The sequence below is a fragment of the Zeus faber genome, assembly GCF_960531495.2.
Source record: "Zeus faber genome assembly, chromosome: 17".
Lineage (NCBI taxonomy): Eukaryota > Metazoa > Chordata > Actinopteri > Zeiformes > Zeidae > Zeus > Zeus faber.
In genome coordinates, this window is record NC_137204.1 from 13,592,063 (window position 1) to 13,599,316 (window position 7,254).

A 7,254-nucleotide genomic window follows, 5' to 3' on the forward strand; every position below is an offset into this window, starting at 1 on the left:
TTCAAGTGAAGTGCAGATACTGCCCAAAGATACTTAAGTATAGTAACAAAATATTTTTACTTTGTTACTTTAAACAAGTTGTCCTCAAAGTTATTCTCTTTTAGCACCGTACCCACTCTAAGATCTTTTGTCAGCTAAGTTCCCCCTTCACTGGCATTGGGAAAAGAAAAAATAACATAAATGTATGTATGTACATTGTACTGTGTGTGTATCATGTGTTTTTTCTAAACATTATATATAACCAATTTTTTTTGAACAAATTTTTTAATTTATTTTCAGAGTATCCCCTGCAGTACCCCTGCAGTACCCCTAGGGGCATGAGTACCCCCATTTGGGAAACACCACTTTACACCACTATCCACCGCCAACATGATTGATAGATCAACAGCAACTTTCAGATGCAGGTTTGTAAAGACGTACGATGCAAGTGTGTGAGCTTATTTTTAAAAGTCGATTTATTCCAACAGAGCATTAGAGTATCGGATTCATTGAAATTCACGCGAGTCGAAAGAACCTAGCCTCCCTCGCCTCCCTCGCCTCCCTCGCCTCCCTCGCCTCCCTCGCCTCCCTCACCTCCCTCGCCTCCCTCAGCCTTTTCTTCTCTTTCTGCTTTTTTTTTTCTCATTCCGCTCTCGGTTGGAAACCCGTTCACCAGAATTCAGATGAGAGACTTTGAATCCTGCGCTCACAGTTTGTAGTAGCAATAATTCATAGACTAATAATTTGTAAAACACTGCCCGATTTAATTATTTGCGGACGTTGCCCTTGTGGCCTAGGGCAAAAAAATATTTTGTTATCCTGAACATGGGGGAAGTAGTTTTCAAACCGAAAAAAAAAAAAAAAAAATCTAAAATATGTGGAATATGTGAATATGCAAACACCTAGTGATGCTCTGTGCACTTTAGTGATTCAGCTTTTGGAGCCAAAACAAGGATTTGTTAATTCAGCTTTTGCATAATTTAAAGTTCAATTTCTTCATAATTGGAGCAGCATACCTGGTTACTTTTTGAAACGGGCTCGGCTCTGATGTTTCCGGTCGTGAGGGACGGTCGTAAATATTAATTAACAGCGATAAAAACCCGATGAAGTAGCGATATTAGGTAGTTGGACGCCATCAAGTGTTACAGGCTGGTTTTAATAGCAATGTAGTGGTCATCCTCCGGGTTGGACTGTAGCAGCGTTCCTGCTCTCTCCCCTCCCCTCTCCCCTCCTCTCCCCCTCCTCTCCCCTCCCGCTCTCAGGGTTTTTTTCGGCGGTAGTCAGCCTGCTTCTCTGAAGGGCGTCCGAAGAGTTTCAAAGGCGACAACAAATCAAACTGTTCCCTGAATCTAATATCAAACAGGCCTGGTGTCAGCATTTATTAGGGGAATCAGATTCTCCCCCTCCTCCACCCAGCCCCCCCCCACCCCCACCCTCCCGCTCTCCCACTTTCAGTATTCCAACACACAGCGGCCCTTTGAAGTCGAAAGAATGCAGGATCGCAAATTACCCAGGAGACGTGGCTGATAGTCTTTGAAGCCCTCCTTTGATAGTGTTGTTTTCTGTGCTCCCTCCGCATCTCTCTCCCTCCATCTTTTTCCGCCGCTATTTCCTGCTCCTCTACATACACAACGTGGCTTGCAAACGCTAATCTGCACGACGCCCGCCTCGGCCACTCGCAAACACACACACACACACACACACACACACACACACACACACACACACACACACACACGCACACATACACACATACATGCACACACATGCACACACACACGCATGCACGCACGCCAGCACACACACACACGCACACACGCACGCATGCACGCACGCCAGCACGCACGCACGCACACACGCACTGACAGTGGCCACCCGTTGGGAATGGAAGAAATAACATCTCAATATGAGATCTAATCATGGACCTAATCGGCCAAGGAAATCGGAAATCGGATTCTCCGAATCCTACATTCTTTTTGGCTGATTTGTTAATTTATTGGTTTGTTTATTGATCAAAACATTTATACAGTACTGTATAAACCGATCAGCCACAACATTAAAACCACCTGCCTGATACGGTGTAGCTCCCCCTCGTGCCGCAAAAACAGCTCTGACCCGCCTTGGCATGGACTCCACAAGACCACTGAAGGTGTCCTGTGGTAATCTGGCACCAAGACGTTAGCAGCAGATCCTTTAAGTCCTGGAAGTTGCGAGGTGGGGCCCCCGTGGACCGTGCTTGTTGTTCCGGCACATCCAGGAATTTGGAGGCCAATTCAATGCCTTGAACTCTTTATCATGTTCCTCAAACCATTCCAGAACATTTTTTGCAGTGTGGCAGAGCACATTATCGTGCTGAAAAAGGCCACTGCCATCAGGGAATAGAGTTGCCATGAAGGGGTGTACTTGGTCTGGAACCATGTTTATGTAGGCGGTACGTATCAAAGTAACATCCACATGAATGCCAGGACTCAAGGTTTCCCAGCAGAAACATTGCCCAGAGCATCACACTGCCTCTGCCGGCTTCTTCCCATAGTGCATCCTGGTGCCATCGCTTCCCCTGGTAAATGATGCATACGCACCCAGCCATCCACATGATGTAAAATCATCAGACCAGGCCACCTTCTTCCATTGCTCCATGGTCCAGTTCTGACGCTCACATGCCCATTGTAGACACTTTCAGTGTTGGACAGGGGTCAGCATGGGCACTCTGACTGGTCTGCAGCTACGCAGCCCCATACACAGCAAGCTGTGATGCATTGTGTGTTCTGACACCTTTCTATCATAGCAGCATTAACTTCTTCACCAATTTGTGCTACAGCAGCTCTTCTGTGGGATCAGACCAGACGGACTAGCCCTCACTCCCCATGAGCATCGATGAGCCCATGGGCACCCATGACCCTGTTGTCAGTTCACCGGTTGTCCTTCCTTGGAACACTTTTGGTAGGTACTAACCACTGCATACTGGGAACACCCCACAAGACCAGTTGTTTTGGAGATGCTCTGACTCAGTCGTCTAGCCATCACTATTTGGCCCTTGTCAAAGTCTCTCAGATCCTTATGCTTGCCCATTTTTCCTGCCTCCAACACAGCAACTTAAAAAACTGACTGTTCACTTGCTGCCTTATATATCCCAGGTGCCACTGGAACGAGATGATCAATGTTATTCACTTCAACTGTCAGTGGCTTTAATGTTGTGGCTGATCGGTGAATGTACACGACAGCCTGGGGAGGACGAATATAGTTAATTAAACAATTCTAAAATAGGTATAGCTTGATTTGATCCTCAGGCCGGGGTATGGGTACTATATGGATCCACCCCTCTCCCTCCATAAAGATGGGCAGGTGACAAACAAGTCCTAGGGCACCCCAGAATCTTCCACTAGCTGTCATTCATTCACTCTTCTTTTGCATTTCAAACTGACTCCACAGATAAAAGTTGTCACGGAGAATTCCTATTTACTCTCGTCTCTCTTCAGCGCGTCTTACGGGAATAAATGCAGAGGCAGTCGGAAGTTATTTTTCCATTTCAGACACCCTGACAGCTAATGCAAGAAAGCCTCGGCCCGGAGAAGCTGACAATAAACTTTTACTTGTTAAATGGCTGTTAGTCAGCGTGGAACTGACAGAAAAAGAGGCAGGATTTTTCCCATGGAAGACAAGCTACGATCTGTTTAAGGTTTAAGACCAGAAATTGAAGTGTAAATGTGCTCGGCTGAGACAGTGAAGCTAGACGTATCTGTAAGTTCAAAATGTATGCGGAGTTCCTGGAACACTGAGTCCTGGCGCAGTATGTGAAACAATCCCTTTGGAAATATAATGATTCACTGTCAGTGGATCGTGGATGTTTTTCATTGTATTTGATGCATTTCTCGTATATATATATATATATATATATAATAAAAAAATATATATATCTCATCCCCTCCTTCTCCTCCAGAAGCCATGCGTCGGATATCGCACATCGAAGGCGAATTCATGATGAAACCGTTTTTCCTTTTTCTTCATCGATGAGCTTGTCGACGGCTGTTTTATGAAACCTTGGTTTCGTTTTTTCCGCCGGCCAGCCCGAGATCTGCACGACAAGCTGCGCGAATTTGTATTCATTGCGTTCATTCTCAGGATTCCACGGGGGACAAAAAAACCCCCTCTGAAACCGAGCCGATGCCAATATTCGCAAAAAGTAACCTCGGCTCGGTGTCAGAACAGTTTGTGAGGAGACGCGGTGACGCGGCGACAGTTTTCCGAGGACGGCTCGCCGGATCGCCGTGTCAATCTCTCTTTTAGCGGGCGGTCAGTTGAGAAGGTTGAATAAAGTTTTTCTCTCTTATCCCCCCTTACGTGGTAGAAACGGATCGTCGTCAGCAGTGATATCGCATTGCCTCCGCTCCCCCGTTAACGTCTAATCAGCAGAGAGTATCGCGCTTCATCTCCGCAGTCCATGCGTTGATCGTTTCCGAAAGAGATGATGCAACCATCTAGAATTCCAGTGTAACGGCGCGCTATTGTACAAGGATTTGAAAGACCATCATTAAACTTAAAAAAACTGTGAGTGTATGTGCGTGTGTGTGTACATGCAGTGCACAATGTCTAATGGCTCATAAACACAGTGCAGAGGGAGGATTTCCTAGACTACCCTCCTGTACGATACCACACCTGCCAGGACGGCGCGAAGATAGAAGCCTGGGCTGGCGTACGGCTGCTGCACCAAGTCTCCAACAACCATTGCCCCCCCCCGCTCGTGCCCGTGCAGATCCCCCCGTTGGTTGCAGAGAGGGCCGCGCTCACACACTCTGAAGAGCGACGGTTGCGTGGCTCCGGCGGTTTGGGAGCCTCACGCCGGCTTAGATAATTAACAGTGATCAAGGGTCGTCCTGCCTGTCATAGTTGCCTCGCGTTACCGTCTGTTCAAAAGGACTCAAACTCACTGGCCTGACCTAAAAGGAAAGCTACACACCGGCTCATATTCAGATCCAATAAGCCCCAGCGTGGAACCGAGTGGAGGGTTTTTGAGGCGGGGGCTGGAATCTGACTTATTTAATATGAACAATGAAAGATCAAGCATGCCTTCAACCCCTGTCCGCAGAGACTCTGCCAGGGCTCCAAAACGCACCGATGCGCCGTCTGATTCGCACGCGGTATGAAATGCTCAACTGAAAATATCTGACATCCCAGATGCTATTCAACCCCCTCGCAGGACTCTTATTGTTCAGCCGTTCTAAAAGCGCCGACGGTGGTGGCGAGTAGACCGCTGCGTTTACAGGAAAGCCGGCAAGAGAACCCGATCTGCCCACGGCCGACAAAACAGGACCTGAAAGTAAATGTATGCACTTTTGGCGACGCCCAAACTTTTCTATTTAATAATATCTCCAAAGAGGGTATCAAAGGAGTCTGTGTTTTTGGTACTAAGCGAAAACAATCCTGCCCGACTACTAGACTAAATTGCCTCACTAAATACATAAAACAGGTGTGAGGGAAATCTGCTCTTTCCTTGATCGAGATTACAGAAGAGGTTTCTTCACCAAGACGCAAAGAATATGAAAAGGATGAAAAAAAATAATCTTTTTACGCTCATCAATGCCACAAACAAGGCTTCTTGAGGGTTTTTGCCATAGCAACTAATTTTACAACAACAGGAGAGCCAGACATGTAACCCTTGTACAAAGTGTATAAACTAATGTTTGCAGTGAAAGACAACCCTGGTGTGAGAGCGACAGTAGAAACACAAGCGGTGTGATTATTTTCCACGGAACTCATCTCACACACAGTTGTTCCCTTTTTGCTTCTCTTTTTCCTTTGCCAGCTTCGTAGCAAATTGGGGCGACTTTTGCTCCGTGTTGTATTTGAGCACGAGAATAAAACAACGACGCCGGCCTTCGGAAAATCAATAAGACGCTTCTAAGTGTCCGTCTGCAAAAAACACCTTGATGAGAACACGGGGCCGAAAATAGATTGTGTTGCCTTTAAAACGGAACTATAATTTTTGGCAAGCATCGTCGTGCCGTATGAAGGCACCGCAGACAGGAGTTCCCAGTCGAGTTGTTTTTTAATCTGACAATAAGACAAACACAGTGCAGGCGGCGGATTGTTCTTGAACGTGGATCTGAAGCAACACGCTTGCATGAGCAAGTTAGACTGCGGAGAGCGCGGGGCGCATCCTTCCCTCAAAGGCGCGACGCACGAGTATTTCACCAACCGCATAACACTTGCACATACGTAATGCACCTCTGAGGCAGTGGCAACTGGAAGCAATATTACCCCTGTTACCCCTGGGATCAGGATAACTAGCCACCACTGGAACACAAAGCAAAAGCAAACGCTACAAAATAATATCAGGGCAATGGAAACTAAAGAGACAATAACCCCTGGACACGAAAGCCATTCCATGAGAGACTTGTTCCAGCAGAACAGATCTGGATTTGAAATGGTCAAGTCGAAATTCAGACCTAGAAATGTTATGGCAGGTGCTGCAGCCCACCCAGCGTCTCTTGGAGACATGAAGTTAAAGGACGGCCTTCGTCATTATCGAGTTCCGTATGGAGACAATACACTGCATTTTGAATGCTTTGCAGAGACAGTTTTTTCGCTGAATCCTTTTCCTTCCGGAAGCAAATGTGACAGCCTTGGTTGCCTGCTCGCATGTTAGTACCTGCGTTGGAAATTCCAAATAATTGATTCCAGTGAACATCAAAACGCATATTGTCAACGCCGACATAACTGATTAGGGTCGCCCTTTGGAGCTAAGTAAATTCCAATAAAACATCTCAATTAGATCCCTTTCCCACATGGGAACCATAACATGGGATCCCACAGAGGAACCATAACAGTGTGTTTCCCACAGACTGTTACAGTTGAGGTACGTCATGCTCTGAAACTCTCTGGACGCCCAACGTGTAGAGAGTTAGATGTGAACGCATTGAAATCTGTAGTTAGGCAACTTTTCAAACCATAGAGTAGTTTCTCGTCAATGAGGTTATGTTTTCTCTTTACTTTCTTAGTACTTGAATGGAGATGTGCTAATGCTTTGGTTCCCATCCCGATCCTCAAGTCCAACACCAAAACCCCAGGTTTTGAGCTCCAAACGTACTTCAGTGTTGGAGCTCAAGCCTTCAGGACGGGAGGGCGACGGAGGACCACCGGGTCGAGGAACGGTCCTTGAGCCGACCTCATCCTTAGAAGCTTCGTGCCTTTTTTCGATCCTTCGCACCCTGAGAAGCACGGCGGCCGCAGAGTCTTCATCACGTTGGGGGAGCTCGCCGAAGCCCTTTGCCGGTGAGT